Source organism: Mustela lutreola, chromosome 17 (assembly GCF_030435805.1).
Source record: "Mustela lutreola isolate mMusLut2 chromosome 17, mMusLut2.pri, whole genome shotgun sequence".
NCBI lineage: Eukaryota > Metazoa > Chordata > Mammalia > Carnivora > Mustelidae > Mustela > Mustela lutreola.
Genome location: NC_081306.1, coordinates 1,705,200 through 1,730,079, shown reverse-complemented (window position 1 = coordinate 1,730,079; position 24,880 = coordinate 1,705,200). Strand labels below are relative to the sequence as shown.

At 54.4% G+C, this 24,880-nt stretch overlaps 1 protein-coding gene across 3 annotated transcripts in view; it reads left to right on the top strand.

Moving 5' to 3' along the window:
- Positions 1-787: 787 nt before the first annotated feature.
- Positions 788-24,880, top strand: part of SBK1 (SH3 domain binding kinase 1) — a 47,415-nt gene continuing 23,322 nt past the window's right edge. The window contains exon 1 of one of the 3 annotated variants that reach the window (XM_059154725.1): positions 788-870. The gene's annotated coding sequence lies outside the window, so the exon portion shown is untranslated. Of the gene's footprint in view, positions 871-23,954; positions 24,797-24,880 lie in introns of those variants that run through there. The other 2 variants (XM_059154723.1, XM_059154724.1) reach the window with 2 other exon arrangements.

Genomic DNA, 24,880 nt, shown 5'->3' with positions numbered 1-24,880 from the left:
TCTCAGCGTGAATGTAGAGCTATTAATACCCACAGCCAAGCGGTCTGCTGGAGCAGCCGCTGGAGTCGGAGGGAGCAGGCAGCCGAGGGAGCAAGCTCTCCAGCCAGAGCCAGAGCCAGAGCCAGGACTCCGAGGGCCCGAACTTTCCTTGGGGGACAGCAGTGGGCACGGAGCCAGCTTCCCCTGCTCTCCTCCTGCCTTTGAGCCGGAGGTCCTGATCCTGTCTCCCCGAGGCCACCGGTGCCCGCCGCCCCAGGAGGGCAGAACAAACTTTCTTGGGGAAGCCACCCCTGCCGCCCGCGCCCTGCTGGCTGGACGGGGAGCAGCCAGACGTCTGGACAGACAGATGAACAGATGGACAGGGCACCTGAGAGCCTGCCTGCCCAGTCCTGACCCTGACAGGCAGCAGCCGAGTGGGCAGCAGAGGGGCCGAGGTCTCCGCGAGGGGCAGCGAGGGGCCCTGCTGGACCTCGGTCTACCAACCAGCGACCTCTGAGTGCACGCGGCTCCCTGGAACCCGCTTCCCAAGGCCCAGCCCTGTGGGCCAGGACAGGAGTCCCCATCCGAGCCACAGGCTCCTTCAGCCACCGGGGCGACGGGGAACCTAAGGGAAAAGGCACAGGTGGTAGCTGGGCAGGCGCGGGGCCCCGAGGCCAACCGGCTGCTGACCCTGGAGCGCTCTGGCTCGGTTGTCCCTGCCCAGGCTGGGGACGATGCCACCGAGGTCCCCACCAGCCACCCCTGCCCGGTCCTGGAGCTCCCTCCAGCCTGGCCCCTGGGCTGTGGAGCAGAAGATGGGCCCGCCTTCTGCTTCGTGTGCTTCCACAGGGAGGAGGAGGAGGAGCTGCTGGAAGAGGTCCCACTGCAGAGGTCAGTGCCCCGGGGCTTGGGCAGGGCGAGGGCACAGGGCTCAGACCCAGGGACCTTCTCTGTGGGTCATGGCTTCTCCCTCACTGCCGCCTCCCCGAGTCAGACGCTGAGACACCTGGTTGGCACCACAGCTTTCTCTCTGGCTCTCCCATTCGTGCCTTTCCTGTCCTCTCCAGTGGTGCCCACCCTGCTCAGAGCCCTCCACGGCCCTCCACCAGGATAGAGTCAGCAGTCGGCTGGGCGTTCAAGGCCTGCGTGATTGGGCTGACCCCACCCACCTCACTGGGCTCTGCTCCCCTGTATTCACCCCCACTAAAACTGCCCAGACTTCCCCTTTCCCTGGTTCCCAACCATCCAGGCCCAGTGGCAATGTCTCCTCCTCCAGGAAGCCCTCCAGGAAGCCCCCGCCCCACCCCAAGCTGAGAGACACCTTTCCTCCCTGCACTGCACTGATAATGTTCAGTCTTTGTTGAGTTACTCGGTGGAAAATGTCTGCGTGTCTATAAGCTTGAACGTGTGTGTGTGTGTGTGTGTGTGTGTGTGTGTGTGTGTGTAAAAGGAAAAGAGCAGTGACAGGGTGGAAATGAATGTTTGTGTGGCTGTGTGAGCATTTGGGGGGGTGTCTGCGCATGTGCATACGTGTCCGTGGGAGTGGGTACAATAAGTTCTATGGACCTATGTACGTGAAGGTTTGGGGACTCCTCCCCATGTGAGGGTTCATGCCCCAAGGGCCATTGTCCCTTTTGCCAGTTCTCCCCACCCCCACCTGCAGGGAAACCCAGGCTCCAGCCAAGTGCATTACCCAAGCTGTGACCACAGGCTCTGGGAATGGATAGAAAGTCTGCAGGGGACACAGGGGTCACCTCTGCTCCAGCCCAGCCCGCCCACGCCTCCATCACTGCCCGAGTCAGCACTGCCCTGGGTGGGGAGGAGGGTAGGCTGCGGGCTGACCCGGGGGGGCCCCTGCAGGCCCCTTTCAGGAGGGTGAGAGGTGGGGACTCCTGCAGCCTGGACAGTTGCCTCTCTCCCTGGATTTCTCTGTCGGACCCCCAGTCTGTTAGTTTCCCTCTGTAGGCCTTTGTCCCCTCATCTGATGAATGGGGAGATGGCCCCTGCCACGGTTGTCAGTTCATGACTCCGTAGGGGCTGAGACCCTGACCCCCACCCCAGAGCACCAGAGCCCTCACCGTCCCAGGGTCACGGCCTGCCAGGAGAGACGGACAAGCAAACAGATCAGTGTGGCAGGGGCGTGGGACCGAACAGGCGTGGCTGCACTGTGCTCAGGGAGTCGGATGGGAAGACAGACCCCTTGTGCCTGCAGCGGCCCTCGGATACCCTAGATGTCTGTCTTACCGTCGGGGTCCTCCCCAGGTGGTGAGTGATGTTGAGGAAGGAGCATCACGGGGAAGCGGGGACAGCACGAGCAAAGGCCCGGGGGCATGAGAAAGAATTTGTAGGGGGTGGAAGAGATGAGGGGACGAGGTCCGGGGGGCCCAGGTCACAAGCGGCCTGGATTGCCGAGCCAAGGCCTTAATCCATCGGTGGTGAAGTGAGCACAACAGGAGACTCATTGTGACTATCCATGGTCCCAAAGCAATGGGCTCTGAGAGAAGGATTTTCTCATAGGAGGGGCTCAAAATGCTTGCTGCAGGAGTGAAGGTGGCACGGGGTCAGAGGGGACCAGAACCGTCTGAGGGGGTTGTCAAAAAATACACACTTAGGGGGCACCTGGGTGGCTCTGTCAGCTAAGCATTTGCCTTCAACTTAGGGTCCTGGGATCGAGCCCCGAGCCCGGCTCCCTGCTCAGCGGGCAGCCTACTTCTCCCTCTCCTTGTCACCTCGCCCCGCTCCGCGCCATCAGCCCCCTGCTACGGGGGACCTGCCCTCTGCCTCCTGCCCTGGGGAAACAGTGGCCTGAGAGTGTTCTTTCCAGCTGGTGGGTGCTGGACCTTTAAGTCCCAGAGAGGGGACACCAGGCTGGGCAGACAGTGACCACAGGTGCCGGAGCTAAAAATACTGATGATGTGGACGCTCGGGCTGCAGGCAGGAGCGGGTGGGAGGGAAGGCTCTGGAATATTTCTTTCCTACTGTAGGAGCGGCAAGTGGGCAGCAAGTTTCGGTGGGGTCTCCCCTTAGGGGCTGAGAGAAGCTGCCCCCCGCCCATGCCCTTCTCAGCCCTTCGCCAGCCCCTGAAGGCTCCTGGATGCTCTCCCAGGAGCCACTGCCGTCCTCAGTCGCCCCGAGTCCTGCCAATTCTGTGGCCTCCTGCTTCTCTTGGGAGCCTCTGTAAAACGAAAGAGGTGACTTTTCTCAGGCACCTGGGCGCAGAGAGGACTCATTTGTAAATTCGACACGCTTTCCCTCTGCTGGGTGCCGAGGCCACGGGGATGGCCGTGACACAGGCACGCTGCCCCGGAAGAGCTCGCGAGGACAAGATGGGCACACGCTGGAAGGGTTGCGACATGTCCCAGGCAAGGTGCTGTAATAGGGGGGCGAGCCCCGAGAGTCTGGGGCTTCTGCTGAGGGGTGATGTCAGATACCAGCCCGCCGAGAACACATCTGCATTGGAGGAAGGCTGGTCACTCCCTGTGTGGCTTCCCAGCCACCTACCTCTGGCGCTTGGATGGATTAATTAAGGCGAGGCTAGCTGTCGAAACAAATAAGCCTGGAAATCATGGTTGGCTTGGCACAGTAGAGCCTATGTCCTACCCCTTCAGGGTTCCAGAGGGGCTGGGGTCCAGTGGAGACCGCTCCCCCTACTAGGTCTTTTGGGGACCCAGGCTCCTCCCACCTTGTGACGCGGTCATCACCCAGGGTTCCGAGATCTGTTGCTGGATTGTCTGCAACCGTGGGCAGACGAAGAAGAAAGAGCCCAGGAAGGACATGTGAGGTTTTAAGAGCCCAAGCCGGAAGTGGCGGGCTTGATCTCAGCCCACACTTACTGGGCAGATTTGAAAAAAAAAAACAAAAAAAAAACCCAACCAACCAACAAACAAACAAAAAATCACCCTGGGAAATGTAGTCCAGCTGTGACAACCTCCTAGGTCTAGAAAAATGAACTATTTGAAATATCTGGAAGCACCTGGCACGTGACGGGTGCCCAGCGTGTCCGTCCGTCCGTTCATTCATTCGTGCCACAAAGTTCGCTGGAGACTGCAAGGCGAAAATACCGTCTGTGTGGCGTGTGGCCAACACGGGAGCCAAAGAAAACAGAAGTAAACAAATCAATATGCTCGAAACCCACTGTTAAGGAAACAAGCAGAGGGATAGTGGGGAAGATACCCCCTTTGCAGAGGTGAATGGGGGAGGCAGGGATCGTTCATCTGAGAGCTAAAGAAGAAGGAGCTGGGCAGAGTGGGGGTAGGAGCATCCCAGGCACGAAGAACAGATGTGCCAAGGCCCAGGGGCAGATGAGAGTTTGGCCAGCATGGTTCACACAGAGCACCCTGTGGGGAGAGCAGCAGGAGGTGAGAAGCAGGATGAATTACAGTGTGGACACGGGGTACCGGTGCGGAGGTCATGCTGAAGATGGGGGGGCCGTGGAGGTGGCCTGGACCAAGGTGGACCTTGGAGATGGGGAAGCAGATGTCTCCAAGGTAGAGTTAGGAGACAGAATTTGCTGATGGGCTAACGGAAGAAGGGAACGGAGGGTGAATCTGAGGTTTCCGGGTGGGAGAGATGCGTGGGTGTTGGGAAGGTGCGGCAAGAAAACCAAGAATTCTGCCACGGGGTCTTCAAGTGCAGAAGCGCGTGAGCTGTCCAAGAAACGATGATGTCAAGCGAGGGCTTGATCCTGAAAGTCTGGGGCTCCAAAGGGGAGACTCTTGGCTGGTGATAGACCGTCGGAGGCCTCAGCAGAAAGGTGGGCACTGGAAGCCGTGTGTGTGAGTGTGTGAGGTCCCAGCAGCCAAGAGAAGAGCGGCTCCAGGAGAAGTTGGAGCAGACAATTGGCCTCAAAGACGCCAATCAAGGGAAAAGAGAACGGATTTGGCGACACGGAGGTCAGGAGGGGACTTTGAGAAGAGACATTTCTGGAAGGGCTGGAGACAACAGCAGGTGTGAGCTGAGCCGGCCGATTAGGATGACGCAATGAACACACACATCGAACTTCTCTGAAACCCCATCAAAAGGAAGGAAGCAAGTGGATGCTTTAAGGTATGCATTTGGGTCCCGTGTTTGCTTCCGTAACAAATTACCGCAAACTTGCTTGCTTAAGACCAGACAAATGTATTATCTTACAGACCGTATGTCAGAAATCCAACACAGGTCTCACGGGGCTAACGTCAAGGTGTCGACAAGGCTGCCCGAGGAAGCTCTTCGTGGAAGAACTTTCTGGAAGTTCTAGGAGAGAATCCATTTCCTAGTCTTTTCCCAGGTGTCCTGTCCCAGAGGGGACCTACGTTCCTCCGCTTGTGGTTCCCTCCCTCTCCCCCACCAACAGGGAGCATGGTAGCTTCTCTCTGATCACGGCTGAGAAAGACAGGTTTTCTGCTTTTTCGGCCTTGTGTGCTTAGATTGGGCTCACCTAAATAATCCGGGATCCTCTCCTCACGTCAAGGTCCTTAACCTTAACCACACCAGCAATGTCCCGTTGTTCCAGGTAATGTAACATGCTCACAGGTTCTGGGGATTAGGACACAGACACTGGGGGCTGGGGGGGGAGGCGGGGAGCAGGACGGAATCTGGAAGGCAGATGAGCCCTTGGTAAGCGATTTCCCAGCCCGATGACCTTGCACCTGAAGCCAGCCCCCAGCTGGGAGTGAGAAAAGCAAGGAGCTCCAGAGTTAACCCCACAAAACCCCCAAAGGCTCCAGTGGCGTTAGTGGGCTAAGTACTCCCTGGAAGCAGGAGGAGAGCGGGGCCCCAAACAGGAGGATCCGTGTAGGAAAGGCTGTCGTCCTCGGGTCTCCTTCTCCAGCTAGGCACAGCTGGGCGGCTGCCCCTCTCCTGCCCCGACAGAGGCTGAAGGTTTATGCTCCAGAGAGACTAAAACACAGGAGGGTCTCCACACTGCAGGATGAGGACGGCAGTTCTACACCCAACCAGAAGGATTAGTTCAAGTCCACATCCTGAATCCGGGAGGCTCCGCCCCTTTACTCACCATCACCTGAGATCTTCCTCCTCCTCTGCGCTCCCTGGAACAGTGAGGTCAGGACTCAGCTTTCCAGGCAGGACTCGCCGGGGTTCTCTCCCTTCAGCCTCCAGATATGAGTATGAATGAGTACTCATGAGTATTCGGTTAGGGTTGTCCGTCGGGTTTCCTGTTCCTTCTCTTTGTTCTCTCCCCACACATTTCTGTTTTCTCTAAATCGCCTTTTGCGCGTCTGTATTAGTGTTGCCCCTTATCTCAGAGTCTGATGGGTCAAGAGAAGAATAGGTTGGCATCAGGGGTTTCCCAGCGACACGGACTGGCCAGGATTCTCTAGATTGAACCCCGGAGCCAGCCAGCACCCCGCCCCAACACAGGGCTACTCATCAGCTTGCTTTTATAAGTTGTATTTTTATATTCTTTAACCAAGGCATGATTAGAGTGGAATGCAAAGGTCTTAAGGGGTTGGTTTAATGAGTTTTAACGCAAGTACGCACCGGTGTAAACCACACCTTGATCGAGATCTCGCACATTGCCATGTAAGGTAACACATTTTCAGGTCTCTTCACGCCCTGATGCCTAGCTGCCCCAGCACGCGCGCAGACACACACACACACACACACACACACACACACACACACAGCCTCACTTCTATCCGCTCTGTAAATCTCTTAAGCGTGAACCAGGGACTGCCAACACTGGAGAAAAACCTGTGACAGAAGAAGCAGGACAAAAACAAACAGAAAAACAGAATTTGGAGGAAACAGAATACACAAAGGAAAGAAAACCTAAAAACACAACGATGATGACTGTATTCTGAAATGTAGGAAAATACCTACCAGCTATGAAACAAATGCTAGATGCTATTTTGGAAGATAAAAATACTCTGAAAATGAACAAAACAAAGAAAACGTCTTAGAAATTCAGAATATTGTCCAGAAATAAAAAGCATATTTAAAAGAGTAACAGGGGTCAGCAGACTATGGCTTACAGGCCTGTCATCTGTTTTTTTAATAAAGTTTTATTGGAACACAGCCACATACACACACCCCTTTTTTAAAAAATATGTCCTATGTACAATGGCTGCTTTCACATAAGCAGAGACCATATGGCCCATAAGCTTCAAATATTTCCCACTGGTCCCTGAATTTTAAAACATTGACCACTGGATGAGAAGATAAACACATTTTTCAAAAAGTAGAGCAAAAAGGTAAAGATACATGTGTAGGTTTGGACTCTCCAGTCAACAGATGCTACGATATGGAGCTAGAAATGCAAGAAGCCCTGGGGGGCTAATGCTCATGAAAATAAAGGAACAGGAAGCAGGACTGGACAGGGAGAATCTTCAGACCGTGACACAGGGCCGACACCTGCGGAGTGGCTGCTGGAAGGAAACAGATCTAAGCAAAGCAAAGAGCACCTGACCTAGAGGCAGATCAAACCAAATCTTGGCCAAGCAGGAGCAGCTCCTAGAGGAAACACTGTTCATCCAAGGAGCCCCTCACTGGGCATAAATGACCAGGCCCTGGTGTCTCTGCTGAGCTCAGTTGCTGGCGGGGCTGCCCAGGAAGACCTTGGTCTTGGTGCAAAGGCCATGGCAGAGCTCAAAGTCCCGGTAGTTGGAGGCTGCCAGCGCTTGCACTCCTCACAGCTGAGTGACAAGTTTTTCAAGAAAGAAAAACTCAGAAGGGGCACCTCCAGGGCTGCTACTGTGTGGAAAGTAGGAAAGAAAGAGAAAGAAAATGAAAGGACCAGCGCAGGAAGCTCGCCCCTGAACAAAAGAGTTCCAAAAAGAGAAGAGAGGAAATAATCAATGAATTATTTCAAATATTTCTCAGAATGGAAAGACCTGAGTTTCTAGATCAAAAGTGACCACTGAGTATGCAACCAAAGGATAAAAATAGACCCACACCAAGGCCACTTGCCAGTAAATTTTAGAATACAAGGACGAGAAGAATATTCTACAAGATCCTATGAAGGATCAAGAATTGAAATATCAGGGACCTGGGTGGCTCAGTGGGTTAAAGTCTTTACCTTCAGCTCAGGTCATGATCTTGGGGTCCTGGGATCAAGTCCCACATCGGGCTCTCTGCTCAGCGGGGAGCCTGCTTCCTCCTCTCTCTCTGCCTGCCTCTCTGCCTACTTGTGATCTCTGTCTGTCAAATAAATAAATAAAATCTTAAAAAAAAAAAGAATTGAAATATCATCAGACATCTCATCAGCAATCCTGAAAACCAGAAGACAATGAAGTAGTTTTCAAAAGTATGGAAGAAAATTATTGTCAGCCTAGAATTCTATACCTAGCCTAACCATTCATAAAATGAGAGGAGGAAAAAGATTGTTTCAGATTTACAAGTGCTCGAAGATTTTACCTCTCACACATCTTTTTTTTTAAATTTTGTATTTAAATTCAGTTCATTAACATAAACCGTATTATTAGTTTCAGAGGAGAATTTAGTGATTCACCAGCTGTAGGAAACACCCAGCGCTCACTCCCTCACGTGCCCTGCTTAATGCCCATCGTCCTGTTACCCGTCTCCCCACTCCTCCCCTCCAGCAACCCTCAGTTTGTTTCCTAGAGTTAAGAGTCTTATGATTTGTCTTGCTCTCTGTTTTCAACTTATTTTATTTTTCCTTCCCTTCCCCTATGTTCATCTCTTTTGTTTCTTAAATTCCACATATGAATGAAATCCTATGCTCTTTGTCTTTCTCTGACTGACTTATTTCTCTTAGCATAATACACTCCAGTTCCATCCATATCATAGCAAATGGCAAGATTCCATTCTTTTTGATGGCTGAGTAATAGTCCATTATATATACATTGGAATATATATATATATATGGTATTGAATCCATATATATAATAGAAAAGGGGGATGTAGACACACACACATCACATTTCCTTTACCCATTCATCCTTCAGTAGATGTCTGGACTCTTTCCATATTTTGGTTATTGTGGCCCCATGCATCTTTCTTAAGAAAGCTCCTGAAGGATGTATTTCACAAAACAAGGAAGTAAACCACCAAAGAGAAGGACCTGGGATCCAGGAAAAAAGGGAGCCAACACGAGACCCAGAGATGAAGGCGTCTCCCAGCTAATGGTGAAGGGAAACCCCTGCGGCAGCATCGCTGGGCAGCAGCCTGGTGGGCAGCCCTCTCACACTGAAATAAGTCAGGAGGGGAGTGCCTGCCTAACTCAGTTGGTAGAGCATGAGACTCTTGATCTTAGGGTTGTGAGTTCGAGCCCCACGTTGGGCGTGGAGCCTACTTAAAAAAAAAAAAAAGTGAAATAGGTCAGAAGGTTCTAGAAAAGATTTCTTTAAGGAGATGAAAGTGATAGAATACCTAAGTATTTTGACTTTTGAGAGATTTACACCAGTAGGAGAGAATGTGGATCACATTAGATATAAACACATAGAAAAATAAACTTTTGTGCAGAAAAGGGAAAGAAACTTAAAATCTTAAACTTCTGAGAGAAAACATATTTGCAAGACACAATTGGTCTGATAAAAAAAAAAAAAAAAAAAAAAAAGCTCTGTCCCTTGGATAACAAGGACTGTTATCCAAAGTATACAAGGAATTCTTAAAAAAAAAAAAAAAAAGAAAGAAAGAAAGAAAAGAAAAAAGAAAGAAAGAAGAAAAGAAAATGAGCAGCTCAATTTTAAAATGGGCAAAAGATTTGAACAAATACCTCACCAAAGAGGATCTATAGATGGTAAATAAATATATGAGATGCTCAACATCATGTGTCATTAGGGAACAGCAAATGAAGACAACATGATTTACCAATACACACTTAGTAGAATGGCTAAAATTCAAAACACTGACAACACCAAATGCTGGTGAGGATGTGGAGCAACGTTCACTGCCGATGGGAATGCAAAGTGGTACAGCCACTTTGGAAGACAGACTGACAGTTTCTTACAAAGCTAAACACAGTCTTACTGTAAGATCCAGCAATAGCCTTCCTTGGAGTTTATACAAATGAGTTGAAAACCTTCGTCCACGCAAAAATTTGCACGTGGATAGCAGCTTTATTTATAATTGCCAAACTGGGAAGCAACCAAAATGTCCTTCAACAGGTGAACGGATAAACTGTGGTCTGTTCATACAATGGAATATCATTCAGCAATCAAAAGAGATTAACCTTCAGGCCACAAAAAGAACCCTAAATGCATATTGCTAAGAAGCCATTCTGGAAAGGGTACACACTACAGGATTCCAACTATCTGATATTCCGGGGGGAAAAAAAAAATCTCTAGAAGCAGTAAAAAGACCAGCGGTGGCCCGGTGATTTGTGGGGAGGGTCAGAGCATGGGATTTTTTTAGGGCGATGAAATGATTCTGTACGATAGTACGATGACATCATACGTTTGTCAGAACTGGTAGAATGACACAGAGCCAGCCCTCAGCCCCAACCGTGGACTTTAGTTAATAATAAAGTATCTATTATTTCATCCATTGTAACAAATGTACAGCCTTAATACAAGATTTTTTTTAAAGATTTTATTTATTTGACAGAGAGAGAGAGATCACAAGTAGGCAGAGACACAGGCAGAGAGGAAGGAGGAAGCAGGCTCCTTGCTGAGCAGAGAGCTTGATTCCAGGACTCTGGGATCATGATCTGAGCCGAAGGCAGGGGCTTAACCTACTGAGCCACCCAAGCGCCCCAATACAAGATGAATAACAAGGGAAATATTAACAAAAGGGAAATAATAACAAAATAAAAACAAGGGAAACTGGGGGCGTGGGAGAGGAAGGTCTATGTCCTCTCTGCACGATAGTTTAAGCCTGAGACTGCTCTACGGAATAAAATCTTGGGGGTGCCCGGCTGGCTCCGTCGGTAGAACACGCCACTCTTGATCTCGGAGTCATGAGTTTGAGCCCACGTTGGGAATAGAAAATACTTTTTTTAAAAAAATCTATTCTCAGAAAGGAAAGGGAGGGGGAGAATGTGTAGTCTTCCACATGAAGCTGTTCCTAACGTTTCCACAATCCGTAGGCACCAGCAATGTTCCGACGCGGCTGTATTAGGAGAGTGGGAATAGGAAGTGTGTGGGGGCGGATGTAAGGGAGTGTGAGGGAACTCGATCCTCATCTTCCAAAGTGGGGAGCTGACAGAGAAAACCTAAAACTGGAAAGAAGCGACGGGAAGGTGCTAGGTAGCAAAGCCAGACGTAAGCATTCCTGCAGTTGAAATGACTGTCCCCAAGCGGTGGGAATGGGAGTGGAGGCTGCTCGGGTTTCTCGGTTCCAAGCCGTGAGCACGTTTCACGGGAATAAGAACGCAAGCCGTCTCTGCAAAAGGATCGTAGAAAAACAGTAAGAACCAAAGACAGGCAGGGAGATGGCAGGGCAGCAACCAGAAGCTGGCTGGGTCAGGAAGCTCGGAACCATCCTGGGACAAGAACCAGGTTGGTGGGAGAGGGAGGCAGGGGAGTCCTGAAGAAACAAGGCCCTAAGGGCGTCTTGGCCCCACAAGGAGGAGGGCGTCCCCCAACCCAAGCAGGTGGGAGGAAGCGAGAAGTGAGCAGCTGGGTGGGCTTGCGCTTCGGCCACGGGCGGCCCTGGGATCCAGCTGTTTTCTCGGTGAAGCGGGGGCCACGGTTGGAGGAGAAAGGAGCCGGTGGGAAGGAGTCAGGCAGCACCTTGCTGCTCAGAGTAGGGTGGACCGACCAGAAGCTGGGGACAGCCAGAGATGGGGGCTGGGTAGACAGGCCAGATCCTTGGCTCCACCAAGAGCCCTAGGAGAATCACAGGCAAATGGAAGTTTCCCATCCCAGAGCGAGGGGGGAAAGCAGCTGGCGGGAATAACAGGGGTTGCGCAGCAGCAATGAGCACCCCTTCAAGATCACGAGCTAGGAGGGAAGCTGCGAGCCCCGTGCAGGAAGCTCCTGCAAAGCTGGCTTGCTCAGGGCAGGCAGAGAGAGGGTGATGCTTACCATCCTGCCAGCCAGGGACCCCGACAGGGGGAAATGGGAGATCTTGGCAGGGGGGCGTGGCGTGGGGTCATTATGAGATCTAGGGTGTAAGCTTGGAAGCAGACGAGCCTGGGGAACCCAGAGGCCTGCTGTCGGCTGCCTGAAAGTTTTACCTTCTTCCCACCTCCGGAAGTTTGCTCCCACAAACCTAAAGATGGCGAGAGGAAACGGATCGATTTGCTCTTGGGTGTGTGGTCTGCACATCATGCTTTTTTAAAGCTTCCCTGGAGATTATAACATGCCGTAGAGTTTGGGAGAAACCCGCAGGTGGAGACAAGGAGACCCAGACACGGAGAGAGAGAGAGAGGCACACGCAGGGGGACAGCCAACAGGTGCCCTGGGGTGGGCACAGCCTAGTGAAGTCTGACCAGGATAAGGGGCCTCAGGTGAGTCAGGGCGGCTCCACGTGGCCTGCGCTGTAGGTGAGCTGAAGATGGGGGTGGCGTGGCCTTCCTCTGGAGGACCAGATCCTAAGCAGGGGCCTGTGTGCCTGTGTGTGAGGGACAGACAGGCCGAGACAGTCCCCCAGTTCGTCCTGCGCTGTGCGAGACCGGCCACTAGAGGGGGCGCTGCGCTCACACATCAGGGACGGGTCCCGCAGGTCGCGGCCGGAGGCTCTGGCCTCTTGATCGCGCAGCTCCTAGGTTCCTGCTACAGATCTGGTAGCCACACAGCCCTGGATTTAACGGCAGTTCCCACCACTTCCAAGGCCCCGAGACCTTGGCCAGGTGACTCAGGTGCTCTGTGACCCAGTTCCGTCCGCCGTAAAATGGGCGCAGCCACGGCTCCAACCTTCTGGGGCTGTTGGCAGCATGAACGAGGTCGTTCCCGGACGCCCAGGGCCACCCCGGGGGATGCTGACCTGACGTGATGCTGGAGGAGGTTTTGCTGTCGCCTCTGTCTCTCTCTCTCTCTGCTTCTCCGGCCGCCCCTTTACCCAGCCCAGATCCAGGAAAATGAATAGGGGTTTTATGATACTGGGGGAGAGCCGAGGCTGGGTGGGCTCGGGCAGGTGGTCGCAGGGGCAGGGACAGGAGAAGCCCAGGCACCTTCTCTGCCTGCTCAGTCGTGCTGGTTCTCTTGCCCTGGAGTGCTGCTCGTCTGATGGTTCATTCCTGGCCGTGGTCTCACCCTTCCGGCCACTGTACCTTCCTATCTCCTCGGGGGAGCCCCGGGAACCAGCAGCTGCCCTAGCCTGACAACCACATCATCCCTGGGGCAGTGCCATTGCCTGGTACCCAAGGGGCTCGGAGGGGCGCTCCTTCCCAGCCCCTCTCCAATCTGCCCCCCTCCCCGGCTCCTGCCCACAGCAGCCAACATCTGACCTGTCAGGCCGCACCCCAGGGGGACCCGCATTTCCAGATGCAGAGGTTGCCGTGGGAAGAAGGCCCACAGAAGCAGCCCACATGGGGGCATAGCCCGCCCTGACATGAAACACTGATTTGCCAGTATTGTGAAAAGCAGGGCATTCCATCCTCAGATCTGGATTTCCAACTTCTCTCGAAACCTCGGAGGCTCTAAGAGCCTGAGCTTACACTCCCACATGGCCAGAGTGGGTCACAGGGGCGAAGAGGCCACCGTGCAGGTAGAGCCTGGACTCTCTGGTTCCCCACTGTCCCGGCTCAGGCCGTGTCCCCCAGCCAGGGTCCCTCCCCGGCCGCTCCGAACGTCTCAGTCTGTGAGCCTGTGCTGGAGAGTTCAGGAGCCACCGCTGGCCAGGGGTAGGTTGCAGTGGAGAGCTGGAGGATGGAGTGCCCCCCGCCCCCTGCAGAATGACAGCGGATCCTCAAAGGCAAGGAACACTGGGGACCCAAGAGCTGCTCTCACCTGTTCGTGGAAATTGATGGTCCAGGTGCCCAGAGTAAACCCCACACCCCTCACCTCCATTGTCCAATCTGTCCACAGAACCCCACCCCGCGTCTCCCCACCTCTCCTCCTCCTGCCCCAGGTCGACCTGCTGTCTCCTCTCCCCCAGCGGGGTGCAGGAGCCTCCTCCTGTCTCCTCTTGCCCCCCCCCCCCAGAGGCCGTCTGCCCCACAACAGCTAGAGGGAGCCTGTGAGCCCTCCTTGGCTCAAAACCCTCCAAGGACTCCCACCGCGCTCAAGAATCAAAGCCAAAGACACGGTGGCCCATTACCTCTCATCTCCGCCCCTGCCGTTCCAGCCTCTTCATGGTTCCTGACATCCCAAACACACTCGGACCCCAGGGCCTTTGCACTGGCCGGCCTACTGTACCCTGCCCACCCACCCCACCCCCACCGCCCCGTATCCGCAGGGCTCCCTCCCTTACCTTCAAGTTTCTGCCGGAGTGTCACCGTCTCTGTGAGGACTTCCCTGGTCTCCCTGCCCCCGACCGGGATTCTGTTCTGTTCCGTTTGTTGGATGGCAGAGGCACGCAACAAATACTTGGTCATTGAATAAGGACACGAAGGAACAGGAGAAATGAGGGAGACAATGGTAGCGAGTGGGGGGGGGGGGGGTCGGGGGTCGGGGAGGCGGGGCAGACTGCCAGATTGTGGGTCACGCAGGGCCCCAACCTTGGGGTTTCCTGCCCTGTCGTGAACCTCTTGCAATCTTACGAGCTTCATCTTTGAATTTGTGAGTGAGGTCTGAAGGGACACCCCGCCCGCCCGCATCCCCCGCGTGGGTTCTCAGCGGCCCGCTCCTGGCCTCACGCAGTCACCACTGCTGTCCTTTGCAGAAGGTGGGGGGGCGTGCCCAGGGTGCAGTCAGGGTCCATGCTGCGGAGGCAATGGAGGGGCCCCGGGCACCGATGAGGGGCTGCACTGGCCAGCGCGGCCCCCCATGCCCAGGGGAGCGTGACACTGAACAGTAACTAGAAACCCACCAGGACGGGCTGCGAGAGGGAGCTGGCGGAGCTTAGCTCTGCTCTCTGAGCAAGGGCCCACATTCTGCAGCTCCCCTGGTATCACGCGCTCACCTCTCCCCAGTACTAAGTGCTCTACCCGCCAGAGCTGGGGAGGCGGTGGTGGTGACTGTTATTCAGGACCCCCCAATTAGAGAGAAATGGGGCTCCAGCAAGAGAAGGCGCCCGGGGCTCCTAGAAGAGCTGGTCCCTGGCCTGGAAGACAATATTCCTTGGGCCCTGCACAGCGAGCAGGAGGCTGAGGACGAGCCAGAGCCAGCTCCTTCCTCCCTGGCCTCAGTTGCCACATCTGCGAGCTGGGACGAGAGCCCCCGCACATCTTTACAGCAGGGACGGGGGCACACATTGCAGACTTAAACTGCAGGGGCGACGTGTGCGTGGCTGTCACGGTGCCCGACCTGCCGTGGGGCTTGTCATCGTGGTTCTGAAGGGTTCCTGGGTCAGGGCTCAATTTTTGTCCCCATTCTCCAAAATGTTCCAAGGGAACCTGGCTTTAGCCCCCAAAAGATGGGTACCAGGGGACCGGCCCTCAGTAATGACGTCAGGCCCAGATGTCAATAGTTTATAGGACCTTGGTGAGGGCATCCGACCTTGAGGGTAAGTTCAGACCAGCCCCTGGGGTTGGATGCACAACCTGATGGTCACTGCAGGTCTTGGTCGTGGCCTCAGACCCCCGTGGTGGCTGTAGACAGACCGAGGGACACCTGAGAGGCACCAGGCGTATCATCCCCACCCCCCATCCTGCCTGAGCCCCCATCCCTCCCTAGCCATTAGAATTTGAGCCATTCTCCAGGATCCACTTAATTAGCCAAGCTCATTAACTCCCACAGGCTTTTCCTCCCCACCTAATTAACTGACTTAATTAGGGCTTACAGACCTGCTCCCACCCTGCCCACCTCCGCCAGGCCCTGACTCGGCCGAGCCTCCACGAGGCAGGGCGTGGAGCGGATGTGGCCAGGGACCTTCTAGCACCGGCCCCTCTGCCCTGTGTCTCTGCGAACTCCCCCGACCCCAATCCCACCATCACCCCCAGGATGCCAAGACCGGGCGCCACCCGGGGAGGGCGGCAGGTCATAGGCAGAAATTGACAGAAATTGGGGAGTTGTGATGAGGAGGGCAAAGGGGAGAGAGTTGGGAAGAGCTGGAGTGGAGTAGGACTGGAGGAGGAGGTGGGGAGGGCATGATGGAGATGGGTGGGCTCGGCAGCCTGGGCCTGGGGGCCTGCACTCTGGAGCCTGCCTGGGTTTGAGCCCCACCTAGGGTGTGAACTTCAGCAAATGCCTCCCCATTCTGTGTCTTGGAAACAAGGTGACTGCACGCTTGTCATGAGGTTCGAATGAGTTGATATGTGCACAACGCTTAGGACTTGGCCTGGCACAAATCTGTGTTTGTGAAATAAGCAGGTAGGGTTGGACAGAGGTCCCCTGAGGGCTGGGGGCTGGAGGAAGGGAGGGGGCGACCAGAGCACCCTATCCCCAGGAATCAAGGCGAGGCTCTGAGAGTGCCAGTAATGGACGGAGGCTGCCTACAGAGCAGAGCCCTTGGCCTGGGAGAGGTTAAAGGCATAAGGACACAGCGTCCATTCCTACCCCAGGGCTGGAAGAGGTTGGCCTTGCTAGTTCAGGACCTCTAGTGCCGTGCCTCAGTTTCCCCATCTGGGGGAAGGCCTAGCCTCGTGGAAGTACCCGGCACACCCTTGATGCCTAATACATCAGTCCCGAGAAGAGAGGTGAGGCGAAAAGTACTTGGGGGAAGGTGCTCAGCTGCTCTTCACCTCCCCTGGGCCCAAAGCAAAGACAGTGGGCGGTGCTCGCAGCAGGCAGGCCGCAGGCCAGACAGAAAGCAGAGCTTCCCGGAGTTGAGGGGTATGAGTTCTGCAAGGTGGAGGAAAGGAGGTGTGCCCAGGTTGCTGAGCGGGCTCTAGGGGAGAGACGGGGGGTGATACCCAACAGTGAGCAGGAAGCGGGAGAAGGGGTCTGAGCACCTAGACAGCCTTTCCCTACATAGCCGCCGCGCCCCACTTGCCATCCAGCGCAGCCGTCACCTCCTCCAGAAAGTCCTGACCTCTGTCTCTCCTTTGTAGTCGGATCTTGGTCAGAATTGGACCCTTTATTGGGGTGATTAGAACAGTGTCTCCCCCACTGGGCTAGAGGCTCCTGAAGGCAAGGATTGTCTGTGGAGCTCACCTGTTTATCCTAGTGACCCCTTCCGGTAGGTGCCCGTTATCAAGTGTGAATGAATGAATGAATGCCTTGGCCTAGAACCCAGAGGTTCCTGAAAGAGAAAAAGACCCCACGTGGCAGCCCAGGAACCCACCCACAACATGCTCAGCTCTGAACCCACCCAGCTCCTCCAGTGACCCCAAGAACAGGAGCAGGAGGTGGACTCTCAGAATCCGAAACCTCTGCTCCTGGGCAGGTTGAGCTCCCTCTGAGAATTCCCTTTCACAACCTGGGACGCTGAGGAAATAGTATGGGAACAGATGGCAGAATCATTCATTTACCCCTGTATTTTTTAACACTTCAGAAACCCACATTTATACGTAGTATAAAGAACTTAGGGTTGTAAGTGGCAGAGACCCATGTCCAGCTGACAAGCACAAAAGGAACTTTAAGGGGATTACATACTCAAAAAGTCCAGAGCCTTCAGGTATGGCTGGATCCAGGGGCTCAAATGATAGTATGAGGATTTTGACTCATCATCTCTTGCCTCTGCTGTTTTGGCTTCAACCTCTGAGAGGTTCTCCCTGGTAACACTAACTCTAGACTTATATCTCTCTCTTTTGGTTCAGTGGGAAGAGAGTTCTATCCTATTGCCCTGGCTTGGGGTACAGACCCATCTCAGAAATAATCAGCGTGACCAGGGGGCTGGTAGACATTGATTGGTGCACGCTGGGTCACAAACCCACTCCTAGGGCCCAACAGATGAGCCCCTCCTGCTGCTGAGAACCCCCTAACGTGTAGGAATACGGGTCCCCAAGGGAAAATTGGGGTAATGTTGCTAAAAGATGCGGGAGAGAGTTGATGCTGGATAAGAGAGTTAGACTCTCTACTTGGACTGTATGACCATTAAGCCGACACCAGGGCCCGTCAGTAAGTGCTCATCTTGGTGGCAGGCATGGTCAGTCTCAACCGTGTCTTCCTGCCCCCCCCACTACTGCTTGCCAGCCTCCTCATCAGTGCTCCTCACCCCTGTTATCTGATCCCGCTGCTCTGCTCACATCCACAGCCCTGCCCGTCCCCGCCGCAGCTCCCCTGGATCCTGACAACATCCAGGAGCTGAACATGGTCCTGGACGCATGGTCTGAACATCTTAGGTGCACATTCTACTCTGTCTCTGAGCGCTCCCCAGTGGGACTTCCTGTTGCCCACCTGGGTAACCCTCGGGCATCGCCTTCCTGGCTCGCTTCTCCGCTCCCCACCCTGAGATTACCTACCAAATAAACTACTTCCTTTCCAATCACTGTCTCAGGGTCTGTTTCCGGGAAACCCAAACTAAGACATCATGAAATCCAGACCCCTGGGGATCGTGTACTGAACAGCACTTGCTTCCTTCCAAATGCCTAGATTCCTGGGGATAGCTTTGGTGATTAATTGCTGAGGAAGGAGTTAGGACTGAACCAACTCTGGGTAGCTTTGCTGTGTCTGCTCTGAGGATTCCAGAGGCGGCTTCTTGTTCCCCTGCCATAAGCTTGGGGGTGGGGAGGACCTATCAGATCCTCACTCCACTTCCCAGACAGAGAAGTAGCCCCAGCCAGCCCGGAAAGAAAGCAGCAGGTCTGAGTGCAGGGAGTCAGGGAGCCCAACTACAGCCCAGTCCTGTGTTTGTCAGAGAATATGAGGGGAGGTCATTCTAGCTAATTCCTGGATCTGGCTTTAGAAAACACAGAATCGCATTCTGCAAAATCTATTTTTTTTTTAAGATTTTATTAATTAGTTGAGAGAGAGGGTGATCTAGAGAGAGAGAACATGAGCAGGGGACAGCAACGGAGGCAGAGGGAGAAGCAGGCTCCCTGCTAAACAGGGAACCCAAGGCGGGGCTCAATCCCAGGATCCTGAGATCATGACCTGAGATGAAGGCAGAGGCTTAACTGACTGAGCCACCCAGGCGCCCCTCTTTTCTTAATCCCCACCACCACCAGATCCCATTTAAAAAGACTTCCACTGGAAAGCCTGGGTCCTGAAATCTCAGGGTCCTGAGATCGAGTCCCACATTGGGCTCTCTGCTCAGCGGGGAGTCTGCTTCTCAAACAAATAATCTCTCAACTAGATAAATCTTAAAAAAATAATAAAATAAATAATTTCGAAAAAAATAAGTAAATAAAAAGACTTCCACTGAGTAATTTTAAACTATTTTGAAAATCGTAAGAGAAAAATACAGAGATGTAGAAACCTGTGCGTATCCACAGCTAGAACCAACGGTAATATTTTGTTATATTTGTGTCAGATATATATTTTTAAAGATTATTTATTTATTTATTTATTTGACAGAGATCACAAGTAGGCAGAGAGGCAGGCAGAGAGAGAGGAGGAAGCAGGCTCCCTGCTTGAGCAGAGAGCCCGATGCGGGGCTCCATCCCAGGACCCTGAGATCATGACCCAACCGGAAGGCAGAGGCTTTAACACACTGAGCCCCTGTGTCAGATATTTTTTAAAAAGATTTATTTACTCATTTGAGAGAGAGAGAGAGAGAGCACACAAACACACACACACACACACACACACACACTAGCAGTAGTCGGGGGGAGGGTCAGAGGGAGAGAATCTTCAAGCAGACTCTCCACTGAGCACAGAGCCCAAAGCCCGCCTCAGTCCTGGGATCCATAGGATCATGACCTGAGGAGTAACCAAGAGTCAGATGCCCAGTCCACTGAGCCACCCAGGTGCTCCCCAACTCTGTGCCCACTGTTTTTAATGAACGAAAGGAAGGAAGGAAGGAAGGAAGAAGAAAACATGACACAGAAAAATGAGTTCCCATTATCTACCCCGACCCCAGGCCCATTTCCTAGATTCCATCTCCAGGAGCAACCACTCTGACCATTTTAGAGCTATCCTCATATCCGTTGGCAAGCTTTCAGCTACGAGGAGAATTGCCTTCAAAGCTGCTCCAAGTACAACTCAGCAGCTCGGCAATGTCATAAAGGAGCAAGGTTCTTTCCTCTCTGCACTGCCATTATACTGTACTTCCATCATCAGTGGCATCCTGCTGGCTACGGTCACAGACTTTGTATTTCGACACGGGAGGTGGAGAGCTCATCAGGACTCTTGCCGGAACACTGTGTTTCTCACTTCAGAATATATTCTCCGAAAAGGTAATGAGGGATTTAAAGATCGTTCACCTCCAGCTGCTGTCCATCCCGGGCTCCCCTCCTGTCTTCCTTCGGATCCATCTTGGGTTCTGGTGGAACTGTTGGTTTTTCGTTATTGGCAATAGCTTGACTTGTGTCTCCCAGGGGCGCTGGAGGCTCTTGTTCCTGGCTGTGAAGGGCTTCCGTAACCTTTGCTCAGAATGTCACCGTGGTCTTCAGCTTCCTAAACCTGATCTGCTCTCTGAACCACTTAGTCGCCGGTGCCAGCAGGATCTCTGGCCGTATGGATAAGCGGGTCACCAGGGGCAGTGCCCTGGGCATGATGGCGGCCATGAGGGCAGAGGGCGCTTCCTATACTATCGTAAGGTGGACCAGCAAGCCAGGAATGCCTTCTCTTTGTCATGACAGGGGGACATGAACAATAAGGAGCATCACAGAACATATACCACACTGGGAAAATCCCCAAATGCCATCATTTTTCCCCAGCGTGGGGACTTCCAAAATGGCGACACGTCAGTTTCAGTCCAGCTAGTAGTTACCCAAACTCATCTGGTTTGAAACGAGATGTCTATATCCTAGAGGACAGGGGCTCTGTTTTCATTCCTTCCCCAGTCCCCAGCAGTAGCGGAAACTTTGCCACATCGGTGAACACATCAGTGATGTAGCCAAAGGGACGTCCTGGGATGGATTTCTGGCCCCTCAAGCCTCCCTGAGCAGGGAGTGGCAAACTGCCTGCCTGGGGGCATGAGGACACACCCCCCATCCCCAGGCAGAGAAAACCTAAATGGACACCCTTTTTCTGACGTTTCTTCTGTGCTGTTATGGAAATCCTAGCCAAGTTTGATCTTGGGTTCTACTGCCCAGATCACACCCATGAAGATGCTCTCTGAAGGGTGGCATTGCTGTGGATACAAAACTGCGAGCTGGCAGGAGCGGCTTATCCCCAGGTGTCAAGGAAAAGGGAAAGCAGCATAACAAATAGTTGTTTTAGTTCCTCCCTTCAAATATGTTGTGATGGGTTCATTCCTCCAAGAAGAGGACCAAGGATGGGGTGAGATATTGCAAGCGGGTATCTTACCGGGGAAAATGCTTGGGCAGGGAAACCAGACGGGAGCCAGAGGAGGCTGGGGGGTGAACCATCAGGTTAGAGAGATCCAGTGCTTGGAAGAGGAATCGAAGGAAGGAAGGGGTGATAAGAATGCTAAGAAAGTTTTGATGACGCCAGTGGGAAGTCCTTGATCCCCAGACGCCCAGGAGGGAAGCTCTGTGTCTCTAGGGAACTGGACTCCTTCTTGTCTTCAAGGCACTGAGTCATGGTCTGGGATCAGCTAGAAGAAAACAAAACTCTTGGTCACCATCACCAGTGGATCCCTCCTGTGGATCACGGGGTTCCACATGTATTTCTCCCTGCTCCCACTTTGTAAAAGCATTCCCGCCTTCTTCTAGTAACTGAGCAGGGTACTTCTCTCGTAACTTCTAGAAACAGATTAGGGTCAGGGAAGGGAAGTGACTCCTCTTCTTGCCTGCTGGTTCCAAGCACACGGAACCCAAAGTGACCTGGCCACAGCCGCAGCTTAAACTTTAAGGGGACCCTAGATGTGTCCCCTGAGAAGAGTGTGCCCCCTTTGAGGACCGGGACTTCTCACCCTGCAGAGCTTGGAGTGGTAGTGGGGGGCGGGGAAGGAGGGGGGCGCTGAAGGGGGGAGATTTGAATACCCACAGTGCATTTTGGCAAACATTATCTAATTGCATTGTGGGAAATCAAATCCCCAGGCCAGGAATCAGGAAAGGTTTAAGCAGCAGGTGGACTTGATAACCTCGGATCACCATGGCTGGGAGCATTTCCAGGCCAGATTCTGCTCCTGTCCCTCTCTTGGTCTCAGTTTTCTCATCTGTAACAAGAGGAAAACGCCCTCTAAATTCTAATGTTCCGGGACTCGTGTACTAGACACAGGAAGACATTTCCTTCCTTCTTTCTCCCTCTCTAGCCTCCTGCTTCTGTCTGCCTCATAACTTAGACCCCTCCATTAGTCTGTTTGGGGCAATAAGGCCTTACTGGGAGAGGTGTAGAACAAAGGGTGAAATTGGAAACTCTGGACCATGGGCAGGGCACGGAGTGGGGAGAGAGGAAAGGCAGACAAAGAAAAGAAACCTGGGGAGGGTGCGGATAATTTGAGTGGAGAACAAAGAAGAGGAGAAAAACATTCTGTGCAAAGAAAACCGAGGGTAGAAGGCATGAAAATCTGAGAAAGCACATATTCCAGGAACACTGGCTAAGGCCAAGGCTTAATGGAGCAGAGGGGACCTCATTAGGGAAGTGTAGAGGCCCCCAAGGCTCCGGGGTCTGAACACCAGGATAGGGAAGTTAGATTTCTTGCCCTGGAAGTAACAGGACATCCTTGGCCATATTATGGAGAGAAGCAACCCAACCCACATAGTGCTTTACAGAGCTGATGGTCCTCCAGTACTTGGATTCTAGAACAAAAGCATCGAGACAGAAGCAGGAAGGAGAAAAGCAGGGAACTTAGGCAATACTCTCAGAAGCAGAATTTGCAAAATGATGGCCCATGGTCTAGATTTGGCCCCGAAACACATTTCATTTGGCCCATTCACTATTTCCAAACGTGGGGATTGGGTTTTGAATACCAGAACATCGGAAGACGTTATGTCCGAATATGGATTTCCTGCTTCTCTTGGAAGGTCATCTGTCCTTACAGGCCCAGGACGCTCCAGTTTGCCACATCTCACCACTTCCTATCACCGGATACCTGACCCCAGCCCCTAATTTATGCGATCGGTAGATCTTCGAGCCTGTCATCCCTTGTTCTAAAGATCTAGACACAGGGTGGTTGTGAAGAGTATGCTGGGTGGAGAAAACAGCCTGAACAAAGGAAGAAACAGGGAAGGTGCAGGATGTGTTGGGCTTTTGCACTAATGTGTGTCTGGGGCTGCGTGGACGAGTCTGAGAAGGAAGGGAAATAGGGCCTGGGAGCAGGAGCGATCCCTGTCTCAGCGCCACCGTCTTCCTTCTGGGCCCCAAACACCAGCATCAGACAAGGCTGCTTCCTCACACCCCGGCAGTGCCTCTGCACGCCGCTCCCTCCGTTTGGAATCCCCTGACCTCTCTTCTCTCCGGTCAGCACTGGGCCCCTCGGCTGCCTCCCAGATGGGTCGCTGACTGTTCACCCAGGGGGTCCCAAACACGACCTGGACTGGATAGAGCCCCCGAGGCCCCAGTTCACGACCTCTTCCCGGAGTAGACTGGTAGTTTTCCGAAGTCTTGCTCGAAAGAGGACGGATGGATGGATGGGTGGGTGGGCGGACAGACAGGACACACTGACGAATGAATGAGCGCACACCCGCGATTGCAGAGCTAGGCTGTCCCCCCCCCCCCCAAACGGAGCCATGCTCCGCCCCACAAGAACAGACTGGGACAGTCTGGGGCAGTCTGGTCCCGCAGGGGCCGGGAAGCTGGAGCAGGTGACCCTCTCAGACTCCCCCGAGTCCTCTCTAACCTCGTTCTCGCCCCCCGTGGGCTCTGACCTAGAAAAGACGGGGGAGGGGGGGGGGGAGATGGAGAGGGAACCCACGGGCGCTAGGACCCTGCGCGGCCGGAAGGCGGGGTGGGGCGCCGCGCGCTGCTCCTCCGGCGCGGGGAGAATCTGCGCCCCGCGGCGCGCGGCGGGAGGGCGCGGCGGGAGGGCGAGCGCGCGCCGAGGTGAGTGCGCGTGCGCGAGAGCGCGCGCCAAGCGGGGCGGACAAAGGGGCGGGCGGCGGCGCGCGAGCCGGAGGGCGGAGCCGCGGGCCAGGCGGGCAGGTGCGCGCGGGCCAGAGGGCGGAGCCGCGATGCAGCGATGGAGCGCTGCCCGGGCGGGCGCCGGGGCCGGGGCCCGAGCACCGGGCGGATCGCAGGCGGGAGCCGCAGCCAGAGCCCGGACCAGGCCGGGGTCCGGGACCGCAGGGCCGGGCTGCTCGTAGCGGTGGCAGCGGAGCCCCCCAGCGGCTGAGGGGCTACCTCCCAGTTCCTGCCGGTGGCCCGGACTCGGCAAGCCCCCGCAGCCGGGGAGCGCGGGGATCCCCCCCACCGCCTCCAGGACCCAGAGACCCCCAAGAAAGCGGGAGACCCCTCCAGATCCAGCAGAAAGCGACTCCCCAGCTGGGGAAAGCGGAGACTTCCTCGGTATTCAGAAGAGAGTGACCTCCCTACGGTACGGCTAAGACTCCCCCTCTTCGATCTGGCCCCCCCAAGACCTAGAACGCAGTGACCCCCCCCGTCCGGGATTGCTGGGACACCGCCCCCCCCCCCCCCGGTCAAGAACCTGGTCGTTACAACTCCACACCTCAAGACACGAAGACCCAGCTCAGAACGCCCCTAGATCAGGGGGTTCCTACACCCCCCAAATTCCGGTCCACAGGAACCCCAAATCTAGGGAACTGAGGACAGCGCGAGAGCTATCCCTCACCAGCAGGAGGCCTCGGGGCCCCCCCTCCCAAAGCTCCAGGACTCGGGCGACTGAGCCCCTCGCGGCGCCCTTCGCATCCCAGCCTATGGTTGTGGCGCCCTGAGCCCCCCCGGGCCGGGCGGACGGAAACCGACACGGCGCCCAGGCCCCCCGCCGCGGCGTCCCCGCGGCCCCAGCCCAGGTAAGCCGGGCCCAGGTGAGTGGCCGCCGAGGTCCCTAACCCTGCAGGTGGGGAAGGAAGTCCTGGGTGAACACTGCCCCCTCCCCAGCGTCGCCATGG